Here is a 13,686-nt window from a genome sequence, read left to right as displayed (position 1 = left end):
AGCTCAGCGTGGACCAGTAACGGGCTTGGGGGTGGCTGGCCCTGACTTTCTCAGGATGTGTCAGCAGGAAGGCGAATAGAAGAAAGAGGGACACTGACGTTGTGGTTAAAAGCATGAGCTTTGGAGCTGGAGGTTCCGATTCCAGCTCCATCTCTTATGTGTGACTATCGGCAAGACACGGCCACTCCACACCTCTGTTTCCTTACCTGTCAGTGGAGGTAAGGATAGGACCTACCACCAAGGCTTATGGAAATGAAACAAGACCATGTACATACAGTGCTTAGAAACGTCTGCTGCATCACTACTGCTCCACGCACGTGGGCTTTTGACAATGCCTCCTGCATAAGAGTTTGCGGTGGGTCAGAGAACGCTCAGCTCTCCTGCTGTCACTCAGCCAGAATCCCAAGTCCAGCGCCAGAGTCTCTCCTGTCTTGGATTAGGCTCCTGCCCACCTGGTACACTTTCAGAAAGGCTGGTAGTAGCCCCTCTTCCACCACACATCCCTACATCTGGATCCTTTTGTCCCAGGATGGAAATAAGTGTGTGTGTGTGTGTGTGTGTGTGTGTGTGTGCGCGCGCGCGCGTGTGTGTGTGATTCTATGAAATTCGATCACATCTATAGTTTTCATTCTTATTGATTTTTCTAATCAAACCTTTTATTTCAAGATATTTTAGGTTCTCATGCAGTTGTAAGAAATAATACAGAAAGAGCCTGTGTATGCGTTTCCCAGTTTCCCCCAATGGTGACATCTCGTGATGCTGTAGTACAATGTCAAGCCAGAATATTGACCTGGACACAGTCAAGAAACATCATTTCCATCCCCACCAGGATCCCCAATGTTTCCCTTTATATCCACTTCCCCTCGGTCCCCAACACCTCTTGAAACCCCTGGAAACCCCTGATCTTTTCTCCATTTCTGTAACTCATCTTAAGAATGTTATCTAGATAGAATCATACATGCGACCTTTTGGGACTGGCATTTTTTTTTGTTGTTTTTTTTTTCACTCAACATAATTCTCTGACGATTCATCCGGGTTGTCTGTGTATCAGTAGTGTTTTGATTTTCGCTGCCAAGTAGCATCCCATGATCTGGAGAGACCACAGTTTGTTCAATCATTTACCCATTCAAGGCCATAGGAGTTGCTTCCAATGTTTGATATGACGGATAAAGCTGCTATAAACACTTGTGTGCAGATTTTTGTGTCAACATAAGCCTGCATTTCTCTGGACTAAATGGCCAGGAGTATAATTGCTGGGTCATATGGTAGTTGCATGTTTAGTATTTTTAAGAATGCCAACTTTCCAGCGTGGTGATCCCATTTTGTGAGTACATTCCCACCGACATTATATGAGTGACTCAGCCTCTCCCCTCCTCACCAGCATTTGGTGTTCTCACTCTTTTCTATTTTATTCATGCTGATAGGTGTATAGTAATACCTCGCCGTGGTTTAGTTTACATTTTCCTAATAGCTAATGAGGTTGAACATCTTTTCGTGGGCTTACTTGCAGCTGCATATCTTCTTCAGGGAAATGTCTCGTCTTTTGTCCATTTTCTACTCAGATTTTTTATTATTATTATTGAGTTTTGAGAGTTCATAATCTATTCCAATACTAGCTGTTTGTCCAATACGTAACTTGAAAACCTCAGGGAGAAAGCATTCAGTCTTTTACCATTAACTATAATGCTAACTATGGATTTCTTTTTATATATGTTCTCTACTAAGTTGAGGAAACTCCCCTCTATTCCTATTTTTCGAAGAATTTTTATCATGAATGGGTTCTGAGAATATATTTAACAATACGGTTTCCTAGTGTCTGAAGATGAAATTCCTTCAATTATGCCTTCCCTAGAGAATACTTTCCACAGAACATAGTAAAGCAGGGCTCACTCCCCTCATTTTGCAGATTAGGAAACAGAGGTTATTAGGGGTTGTGGCCTCCCCACGTCGGGTTTTGGTTTTGTTTCCCCCACACACAGTTGTGTAAATGAACCAAGAACACACTCATGTACAAAGATAGAGAGTTCTCCTTTCCACAGAGGTCTGGCCGGGCGCCTGCCTTCCACCTTCAGAAGCACAGCTCCCACTGTGTTCTACGCAAATACGACCCCTGGACTTGTGCCTGAAGCTGCTTCACGTGGGGGGATGTTCACTAGGCAACCCTGGCTTAGAAAGTCCCTCATTCCCGTGGGCTTTTGAAGGTTTGAGGCCCGGGCAGTCACCTGGCGTTCACTTATTTATTCGATATGTAGTGACTGAGCTCCTTCTGTAAATCGGGCGCCGTTGGATGCAACGGGGATACTGGAATGGACAACGATGTTCTCATCTTTCAATAACCCAGGCAGAGGGTGATGGGAGCTCTGTCCAGCACGATGCGGGGGAGAAGACCAGAAATGGTTACATCTGTGTTCAGAGAGGCTGAGGGAGCTGCCCAATGTCATTCCGCTGGTAGCTGGCAGCGCCTGAGAAGCAAGGCGCGGTGGGTCCGGTTCTCAGGCCTGGTCCCTCAGAACTGCATGCGGCTGCCACTAGATGGCGCCTCTCTCCCCAGGCTTTTCTGGACTCCGGCTGATCCTGACAGATGATAACACTACATTCACCTCACCTTCAGCTCACCCGCCAAAAGGAAGAGGAGGCAGGAATACAGCTCCTCCGTGAGTGGGTCTCACTTGCTGAGCCCAGAGATAAAACTGTGAGGCCACTACTGGCTAAGAGCCACGGGGGGGTTGGGGGGGGGGTTATGCCACCCCTGCCCGGCCCCCTCCCAGTACCAGGATTCCAGCGGGGCAGTTAGGAAGGGGTTCATGGCAGCAAAGCTTGGCTGTCCACAAGGACCTTGATGAAACTGCAGCATCACTAAGCCCTCTGGCTCAGCAGCCAGCAGCCAGCCACACGCCCTGATCTAATTGGGCAGTTTCAGGCCATTAAGTAAATCGATTAACGGCAATTATCTTTGGCTTTAATTTTGCCCCTCTTCTGCCTGCCATTCTCCAGGTCTAGAGTTCCTGAGAAGGATACACATGTATACACATGCACATGGGACTCATCTGGAATGTGTGCAACACACACACAGAGAGAGAGAGAGAGAGAGAGAGAGAGAGAGAGAGAGAGAGAGAGAGAGACCTACACACTGTGGGGCAGAGGCCAGCAGAGTAGTGGCCTGGGACCCCAACTCCTGCTGATCTGCCCCCTCATGTTCAGGTCCTAGGCCTCTTCGCTGCAAGCTGTGGTGGGAAGAAGAGCAGCTGGGGCCATGCAATGCTGAGCTGCCCTCTGCCTGACTCTTGAGATGGGGGTGGGGTGGCTGGAGACGTTATCTTGTATCCGAGAGGGGCTGCGTGATCACTTTTAATGCCCAGTGAATGTGTGTGAGAGGAGCCCTGGGCTCTTTCTCTGCCATTTGAATGAGCCCAGAGAAAGTGACCATTCATAGACCATCTCTTGTGCCAACCAGTGGACTTGGCCCTTGCCAAACACTATCTCTTTCTAAAATCCCAACATCACCATCCAGTAGGGATTGCACCCCTCATTTTGCAGATGAGGAAACAGAGGGTAACAAGGGCTTGTGGCTACTCCAGGTAGGTCCTTTTCATAGCTCTCTTCCATCTCATTGTCCCGTGCCATTCAAGACAGCCTTCCACATTGGTCAAAGCACTGGCTCAGGGGCCGTGGGCTCCATCCTCAGGGCCATTTCTAAGCAGAGGGCCCCGCTGGGAGCACTGTCCCTTTCTTGCCCATGCATCACACGGACCTCATCTCCCATGACTCAAAATAGGCCCACGAGGAGCCTTCTCTGACTCCCGACTTCCATCACCCCTGCCCCCCTCACCATCAGCCCTCTCAGGACAGCTCCTGCTGGCCTTTCCTCACCTTCCTCTCCACCTTGCTCTGTCTCTGTGCTGTTTTCTTGCTGGTTGATGATTAGAAGCATTTTAGGGGCAGAAAACACGCAGCTTCGTTCTCTGAGCCCCTTGCCTCCTATGGTAGCTGCTCCACACTCAGAAGTTATTGCTACTGGAGCTACCTCCTCACCAATAGTCCCATCTCAGCTTGCCAAGGAATCTGATTTTCATAGTAGACTTGAATTTGTGGAAGATACATGTTTCTGTTATTTCTGTTTCTAATACCTGGAATTGAAGCAAACCAGGATCTGCACACAAAGCCTGTTCCGTGCAAACCACAGAAGGAGAAGGGGGCCAGCTGTCCCCAAGGCCCTCTTCTCCCTCTGATGGTATCTCCACTCCTGTTCCCCGCAGGAGCACCCCCCATCATGCCCGAGGCCCTTCCACTCTCTCTCACACCACCCAGGTACAAGAAGATGGCAGGGGTGCTGTCTTGGCTTGTCCATCTTCACTGCCATGCCAGCATCTGGGGATCTGGCCAACAGGTGGAGTGGCCCTTCCTTCCCTTGCATAAGATCAGTGCTCACTACACGCCATCTTTTCCTCATCCAAGTCTTTCACCCATAATTGGTAGCGTACACACCTCTTATCGTCTCTCTGTTTCTGATCTGTATCAGCCTCCACAGAAATCTGTGCCATGACTGTTAAAATGTTTCATGCTGCTTGGGATCCCTGTTCATGCTCAGAAGAACTGACTTGGAAGATAGGATTGCTTTAAAATTTGGGGTCCAACTCTCTGGTGACCTGGAAGTCTGAAAGCAAGGCACTTAGGTGCACAATGCAAAAGTGAGAGAATTACTGCTGCTGCTCTGATAGAGTGGAAATAGTGTGGGCGTCAGGCAAATGGGGATTTGAATACCAACTCTACCATGCACTAGCTGCTCACCACTGGTGGGTTTGCATAACCTTCTTGAGCCTCAGTTTTCTTGTCTATAAAATGGGAATAGCAACAACCTCATCGGTTTATTGTGAGAATTACAAAGACCTGATAGAAAGTGCCAGCAGGTACCAGATGCACAATAAAATTACGCGACTAATTGAGCAAGCCTATCCTATTCCTGAGAGGACCGCGTTCCTTGTAACAATCAGGGATTAGAATAAAGTGGTCCTAATGCCCAATGGAGGATGCTCACAGAGGAGACGACCACAAACGGCACTTGTGGCCTGACTTTATCAGACGTCTCTAGGAACTGACCTGTATTGTTCAGAAGTCAGGGGTCGGATATTCAGGTAAGGAGGAAGATCCTATCTAAGCATCAGGACATCCCAGTTCTTGGTTCAGGGCTCCAGAAGAGCCGGTCAAGAAAACTGGAAAATGAGATTTTCTGCTTCACAAGGCCTGAGGCACTAAGCGATGGTGACTAGGGCTGTTTCTGTGTGTTTGTTTTTATGTTGTAAGATTTTTATTTAAAATATAGCAAACATACAATACTGTATTAGTTTCAGGGGTACACCATGGTTATTCAACATTTATATACCTAAAAAAGTGATCGCCATGATAAGTCCAGCAACCATATGACACCATACCATGCTATCACAATATTATTGACTATATTTCTTATGCTGTATATTATATCCCCATGACTTATTTGTTTTATACCTGGACATTTGGACCTTTATTCCCTTTCACCTTTCCCCCCTTTAAAAATTTTCAATTACAGTTCACATTGAATGTTATTTTATATTAATTTCAGGTGTACAGCATAGTGGTTAGACATTTATATAATTTAAGAAGTGATCCCCCTGACTAGTCTAGTACCCACCTAGCACTATACATAGTTATTACCATATTATTGACTCCATTCCCTGTGCTGTGCTTTACATCCCATGACTATTTTGTAACTACCAATTTGCACTTCTTAATTCCTTCATGATTTTTACCCTGCCCCAAATATCCTATCTATCCCTTCTCATCTATCACCCCAACAAATCTAGTACCTATCTGATACGATACATAGTTATAACAATATTATTGACTATATTCCTTATGCTATACCCAACATCCCATAACTACTGTGTAACAACCAATTTGTACTTCAAAATCCCTTCCCCTTTTTTTACCCACACACCCAAACCCCTCTCACCTGGCAACCATCAAAATGTTTTCTCTATGTATGAGTTTGTTTCTGTTTTATCTGTTTATTTTGTTCTTTAGATTCCACATATAAGTGAAACTACATTGCATCTGTCTTTCTCTTTCTGACACTCCACTCAGCACAATTCCCTCCAGGTCCATCCATGCCACCACAGTGGGCAAGAACCCATTCCCTTCCCTGGCCAAACAATATTCCATTGTATATATGTACCACCTACTCTTTATCCATTCATCCACCAATGGACACCCAGGCTGCCTCCACATCTCGACCATTGTAAACAATGATGCAATGAACATATGGATGCACATTGTCCCCTCGAAGTAGCGTTTGGGTTTCTTCGAATAAATACCCAGAAGTGGGATTATTGAATCCTTCTTTGTCTCTTGTTATAGCTTTTGTTTTAAAGTCTATTTTGTCTGGCATATGTATTGCTACCCCAGGTTTTTGTTTGTTTGTTTCCACTTTCAGGAAACATTTTTTTTCCATCCCTTTACTTTCAGTCTATATGTGTCCTTCAATCTTAAGTGATTCTCTTATAGGCAGCATGTGCAAGGGCTTTGTTTTCTTATTCATTCAGCCCTTCCATTTCTTTTGATTGGAGTATTTAATCAATTTACATTGAAGTAATTATTGATAGATATGTAGCTATTGCCATTTTATTATTCATAATTTTGACCTTTTTTTTTTTCCATCTTAAAGAAGTCCCTCTAACATTCCTTATAATACTGGTTTGGTGGCGATGAACTCCTTTAGCTTTTTCTTGTCTGGGAAGCTCTTTATCTGTCCTTCAATTTTAAATGATAGCCTTGCTGTGTAGAGTAATTTTGGTTGTAGGTCCTTGCTTTTCATCACATTGAATATTTTGTGCCAATCCCTTCTGGCCTGCAAAGTTTCTGTTGAGAAATCAGCTGACAGTCTTATGGGAGCTCCCTTCTAACTTCCTAGTTGCCTTTCTCTTGCTGCTTTTAGGATTCTCTCTTTGTCTTTAACCTTTGACATTCTAATTATAATGTCTTGGTGTGGGCCTTTTTGGGTTCATCTTGTTTGGGACTCTGCTACTTTGTCTTCCAAATCACTGATTTGATCCTCTCCTTCTTCTAGTCTGCTGGTGATTCTTTCTAGTGCATTCTTCATTTCAGTTATTGTATTCTTCACTTCTGACTGGTTCTGTTTTATGGTTTCTATGTCCTTTCTTATGCTTGCTATTTCTTTGTTGAAGTTCGCACTAAGTTCCTTGAGAACTCTTATAACCAATGTTTTGAACTCTGTATCTGGTAGATTGCTTGCCTCTATTTCATTTAATTATTTTTCTGGAGTTTTCTCCTATTTTTTAATCTGGGATGTATTTCTTTGTTTCCCCATTTTGACTGCCTCTCTGTATTCGTTTCTATATATTAGGTAGATCTGCTATGTCTCCCAGTCTTGCCAGGTGGCTTAATGTAATAGGTGCCCCGTAGGGCCCTGGCACAGTCTCCCTAGTCTCCTGCTCTGGATGCTCCAGGACTGTCTCTTGTGTGGGCTGTGTATGCCCCCTGTTATAGTTGAGCCTTCATTCCTATTGGCAGGTCAGTGGGTGGGATTGGCCCTCAGGCTGATTGGTTGTGGGGCCATGTCCACAGCTTACGAGTTACTGTGTGGGGGTTACTCCACTCAGTGGGATTTGCCTCAGCAGGCTATCGTGCCTGTTGAGACCGCCCTTTGCGTGTGCCACTTGTGGGGCTAATTTGGCAGTGCTCTGCTATGGTCTGAAGCCAATCTCCAAGTATGTTGGCTGTGGGGCTTCTCAGGAGGGGCTCCAGTGCAGGCCCAGGTCATTCACTGCCTATGACCAGCCAGGGACTATATGGTAGGAGCTACAAAATGATCTGTGGTTGTTTGCTTCCTCTGCTAAACCTGGAGGCACGTGGGAAAGGCCATGTTGTGAACCGAGGATGGCTACCACCAGTACTGGGCCTGGGGCAGCTCCACAAGCCAGGACATTCCAAGGCCTGCCGTCACCTGCCAGCTCCCTTAAGGTTCAGCCACTGATAAAGCCTCATGTGGTACACGAGTTAGTTGGAGCACAGTCTCAGGGAGTCACTAGAGTGGGAATAGTTGTGGTCACCAGGTTAGTGTAGATTCTGACTTTGTGCCAGTGCTGAGCCTGGAGCTACTCAGCAAAAATCCAAGACCACACTGAGGCCAGTTGCCGCCTGCCTGGGATCTGCAGACTCTGATAGTTTTCCAAGAAAGAGTTCAATGTGGGTGGGGCTGGCTGCTTATGGAAACGTGTTTCTGTCATTGGGGAAGTTGGGTGGGATTGGGTCTCAGTGAGTCAGTAAGATGGAGCAGCAGAGCTCACCAACCAATCAGGTTCATATTTGGCCTGTGGGGGCGGGCTCAGCACAGGAAAGATGGCGCCAACCTGCTACCTGCACAGGAGAAGGATTCCTCACAGGGAAAATGGCAGCTGTCCTCCAGCCCTGGCCCCAGAGCCACATGCCTCAGTCTGTCCCCCATATGCCTCCAACGCCCCCCAAGTCACCGTCCCTCCACCGGAGCCCAGGGTGAGTGCCTGCGAGCAAGTGAGTCTGTACGCAGGTCGTTTAAGAGGATATCTGGGTTTCCTGCACCCTTCCATCCCACCCAAATGGTTGGAATCCCCACTGCTTTTCACAGTCAGATCAGGGCTCTTTTGTTGTAATGTTGTTTTCTGAGATGACCAAAAAGACTTGGGCCAAGGGCTGTGACTAGAATTGTCTATGTTCTAAATGGAACCAAAGTCATCCTGCACAGAAGGAATGGGCAGAGCAGAATTGCTTTTGCTGCTTCCAGCATTCCCTCTTGTTACGTTTTCCTACCTGGTGTGGTAGGAGCAGTGAATTAAGAACCCAGGGGTTGAGTTCCAGATCTGCCATTTATTTGTGGCATTACTTGATATGTCGTCACTTCACCTCTTGAAGATTCTACTTTCATCCTTTCAAATGGGAACATTTACTCTGCCTCTGATGCTGAGTATTTAGGAGATGATGAGGGTGAATGTTGTAAAAGATAAACTAAAGTGCACTGAAATTTTCAAGAGTTTATTTGAACACAGCTCAGTTTGAATCAGACAGCACCAGACCGAAAGTGGTTAGGAGCATTCCATGGCCAGGAGCTGGAGGAGAGATTTTTATAGAGAAGATGGGAAACAAAGCAAAGAAATGAGTTGATTGCCTGTAGCCTAAGTGGTTGCATTATTTGGGAAATCCTAGGTGGCTGTTTGTGATTGGTTGTCCTTAAGTTTCATTTTCTCAGATTCAAGTGTATTGAATTTGGTTTAGGTTTTACTTCGCTTACACAGGCTACTAAGGTGTTAGAGCCACCTCGCTCTAATGGCCTCTGTGTTTAATTACATTAACAATGCTCTTTGTAAACTAAAAAAACCTGTAATACATGCAGTGGATTATAATAATAGTTCACATAGATAATTTTGAAAAACAAAGCAAAATAATAATGATGATAATTTTCCTCATTATCAGTCTTTGCAGTTTTTTTCTTTGTCTGTCCATCTACCTTCCTAGTACCTTCCTTCCTTCCTATGTACCTACCTACCTTCTTACCTATCTACATACCTTTCATTGGATGGCACTTGGCAACATTCACCGTAGTGTTTGATCACGTCTCGTACCCACATTCACCTACGTCTCGTACCTACATTCTAACTTACCTACCTTTCTAATTTCCTGTCTTTCTATCTATCTACATATCTACCTTCTCACATACATAGCTGTTTTCCTTCCTTCCTTTCTTCCTTCCTTCCTTCCTTCCAATTTACCTCTCTACATATCTAGCTAAAAATGTTGAGGTGTATCTCGCGTATGTTCTGGAGCCAACAGACACCCAGTACAGTACTCCCCCCTTATCTGTGAGGAACACATTCCAAGACCCCCCGCCCCCACCAGTGCATGCCTGAAACCGAGGATAGTACCACACCCTGTATATACTAAGTTTTTCCTATACATACATACTTATGATACAGTTTAATTTATAAATTAGGCAGAGTAAGAGATTAACAATAATAACTAGTAATAACATAGAATAATTATAACAATATACTGTAATCAAAGTTATGTGAATGTGGTCTCTCTCAAAGTGTCTTATTTTATTGTACTCACCTTTTCACTTAAAGGAAGCACTTTATGGCTTATCTTTGGCATCTCCAACCTGCAGGAGCATAGCATCTCTACTCTTGTACTTTGGGGCCAAATAAGTAAAATTAAGTTAACTTGGACGCAAGCATTGTGATAGTGCAACAGTCAATCTGAAAACCGAGATGGTTACTAAGTGACTAACAGGTGGGTAGCATGTACAGTGTGGAGACACTGGACAAAGGGATGAGGCACGTCCCAGGTAGGACAGAGGGGGACGGTGAGAGAGCTCATCATGTTACTCAGAATGGGACACCATTTAAAACGTATGCATTGCTTATTTCTGGAATTTCTCACTTAATATTTTTCAGACCGTGATAGACCACAGGTAACTGAAATCACAGAAAGCTAAACTGCCCAGAACGGGTGACTACTGTATTCTCTATAAAACCATGCTTGTTAATTTGCACATGTTGACAATGATAGGTGACAGGTAGGAAGTATCTATGTATTAGAATTGTATGCATCATGTAAATATTACTTAATATTTTTGAAATTAAGCTTGGAATTTCTTCAGCATTTAATATTAAGTATATCTCACCTATTTTGAACTTACTCTGATGCGCTAAAATATTCTTGATCCTTGAATGCCTTTCCAAGGGCTAATTTATGTAATCAAAGAAAGTTATGCTTCTGTGAGCAATTCATTCAGTGATTCAAAGGCTTAAAAGTTGTAAGACGTGTATAATGGCTGAATCCTGGGAACTAATCCTGAGAAATTATCGGAAGACATGCTAATGAGACATCAGAGGAGAGATCAAATAGACAATGGAAGCAAAATGAACATCTAGGATGACAAAGTCTGACAGAGAACACTGACAAGAGGAGGACAATTGGAAATGAAAAGGAGTGACATGGTGTGTGGCTGATCACGTAAAAGGACGAGGTCCAAATAGTCGATAAACCATAATCATTGAAGGAGGAAATAGTGTAGGGGAAGCATGCACTGCCGCAGGGAACCAGTAAAGCAATGTATTGCAGGCATATGTTAATACATAAAATATGTCGGAAAAGTTTGACTGAGCCCACAGTCTGGGACCTCTGTACTGTGAGGGGAGGTACCATCAGAAGCTAGAGAACCTGCCCAACAGGAAAGCTCAGCAATTACGCCCCCACCAGTGGAGACTCATATGTGGCTCTTACATGGATGCCTTCAGTGGACTCTCCACGTATTGAAGCAGACAAGACTCAGGGCATCTATAATTAAACGAATAAGCCAGGGCACACTTTTATTGGCAAGTGTCAAGATATTGACATCAGCTAATGTGACATTGGGTACAACTCCTTTTTTTTTTTTTTTTTTTTACTACTTTTAGTAATAATAGCTGCTATTTGTTGAGCAACTTCCTTCTATATGGTTTATATAATCATCACTACCAGTGACCTGATTGCTGCCATGTATGGAGCCCTGGCTACATGCAGGTCCTGGGTCAAAGCTTTGAACTCTTTATTTCTCATGTTTATGACCACTCTGAAGGAAAAGAGCTCTGATCAGTGCTTTACAAGTAAGAGAACTGAGGCACTAATCATTTAAATAACCTTTCCACATGTTCATGTTCAGTAGGGAAGGAAGCTGGCCTAGAAACTCAAGTTTGTCTGATTCAAAGTCCTTTGTCATCTTTCATCGCCACTTCCCTAATCATGACCCTTTTCACCTGGCCCAATAGCCCAGTCCTTGTAAATCTCAGGTCGACTCTTTTTTGGAAAACTCTTTTTCCTCTCAGTTCAGTAGCATCTTCCCCTGGCCCTGTCTTCGTTAGTGCAGACTGATATAACAAATGCCAAAGACTGGGTGGTTTACAAGGACAAACATTTATTTCTCACAGTTCAGGAGGCTGGGAAGTACAAGATTCAGGACCCCACCCCCTCGAAGTACAAGATTCGAGGACCCACTTCCTGGCCATCTTTCTGCTGTGTCCTCACATGGTGAAACGGGTGAGAGAGCTTGCTGGCCTCTCTTTCATAGGGCACTCATCCCATCATGAGGGCTCCAACCTCATGACCTAATCGTTTCACAAAGGCTCCACCTCCTAATACCATCACACTGGGGGTTACGGTTTCAATATATCAATTTTGGGGGGATACAAGCATTCAGTCTGTGACAATCTCCATAGCAGTGTTGAAAATAGCAGATTGAGACCCTTTAGAGGGTGGTGAAGTTGACTAAATGGGCAGCAGTGACTAACACTAAAAGGAAAGGAAAAGAAATAGAATAGCACATAGAAAATATAGGCCGTCATGTAGTAAAGAAAAAGTATTTTTTTCAGTTATGCATGCATATACCATATTTCACTGAATGAAAGTCATAATCTGTTGGAAGACACACAATTTTATGTACCACTCAGAAAGACAAAAATGCTACCAATTAATGACAAGATGTCACAGTTTGGAAGATTCATCCAAATATCTGAGAGATTAAAATGGGGAAAATAAAAAAAAACAACAACTGTGTCTGAGAATAACGGAATGTGGTATGTGCTTGTACTCACTGGGTCACTCTGTAAAGTGTATTTCCTACTGTGGGTCATGGCCAGTGGAGTTTGCAAACCTCCATTCTTTGTGGTGGGGAAGGTGACTGAGTCATCTACACAGTGGCTAGAGTTGCCAGGAGTGTGCAGAGTGGCCAACCAATGAGTGTGCTCAACCACAGACAGTCTGGGCTGAGTGCTGGCTGCAAGGTGCCCGGTGACCCACTCCTTGGACAGTCACGTTCCAACGAGGCTCCAGGCTGTCCCACCCCATGCCCGGGACAAGCATTAATGAAGGTGCATGGCATTTCAAGAATGCCACCAAGAGGTATTTCTTTCTCAGGTTCATGTTATATGAAGATAAGGCCACGGCCAGATAGCGTCATGTAATTAAGTGAAGTGTCTGGGAGAAAATGAAACCAGAATTGGTATTTCCCAGGCCATACCCACAAGGCTTAGAGCTGGAGTCTGGAAAAGATAACTGAAAGGCCAGCCTAAGGTATTGCAAAAGAAATTCTGGCTTCTGACAGAAAGCTTTGATGGATAGAAAGTGGAGAAATAAAAGCTTTAGGACTATGGGTTTAAATTTGACCTCGGTTTATATTTTTGATTGATTGATTCGGTTAACCAATATTTGCAGAGCACCCGAGAGGACCTGGCATTGTGCTAAGACTGTTGGGTATCACCCATAGCGTGTCAGATCGAACTGACTTCTGAGTCTCCCCGTCGCTGGGTCCCTCCCTTGTTGCTCCACTCTGCCTTCTCCAGAGCTGCACAGGGTCTTCAGAGGCTCCATGCTGCGAGCTCAGACCTGTGCCAGCTCCCAAGCCACCCCTGACGGAGGCTGTGTGTGTGTGTGTGTGTGGGGGGGGTATCAGCATATCCTTTGGCCCCTGCTTGGTAGAGCTTGACATCAGGTCCCAAGTTCCATTGTGTGCAGACTAGCTGGGCAGCTGTCACTGCTGGGGTTTCTCCTGTTGCCCCAAAAGCCTGAGTTACAGCACTGCCTACTTCCTGCTTGAAATAGTTTACGGACTGTAATAGTTTATGG

The 13,686-nt window shown here is 44.8% G+C and overlaps 1 protein-coding gene across 1 annotated transcript in view; it reads left to right on the top strand.

The window, feature by feature from the left end:
* ASIC2 (acid sensing ion channel subunit 2) overlaps nucleotides 1-13,686 on the top strand; it is a 965,493-nt gene that overhangs the window by 393,147 nt on the left and 558,660 nt on the right. The gene's annotated exons all lie outside the window — the stretch shown is intronic.

The sequence above is a fragment of the Rhinolophus sinicus genome, chromosome 12 (genome assembly GCF_057876585.1).
Source record: "Rhinolophus sinicus isolate RSI-liver-muscle chromosome 12, RSI-T2T, whole genome shotgun sequence".
Taxonomy (NCBI): Eukaryota; Metazoa; Chordata; class Mammalia; order Chiroptera; family Rhinolophidae; genus Rhinolophus; species Rhinolophus sinicus.
The sequence above is the reverse complement of the archived record's forward strand: the minus strand, read 5'-3'. Positions and strand labels throughout refer to the sequence as shown.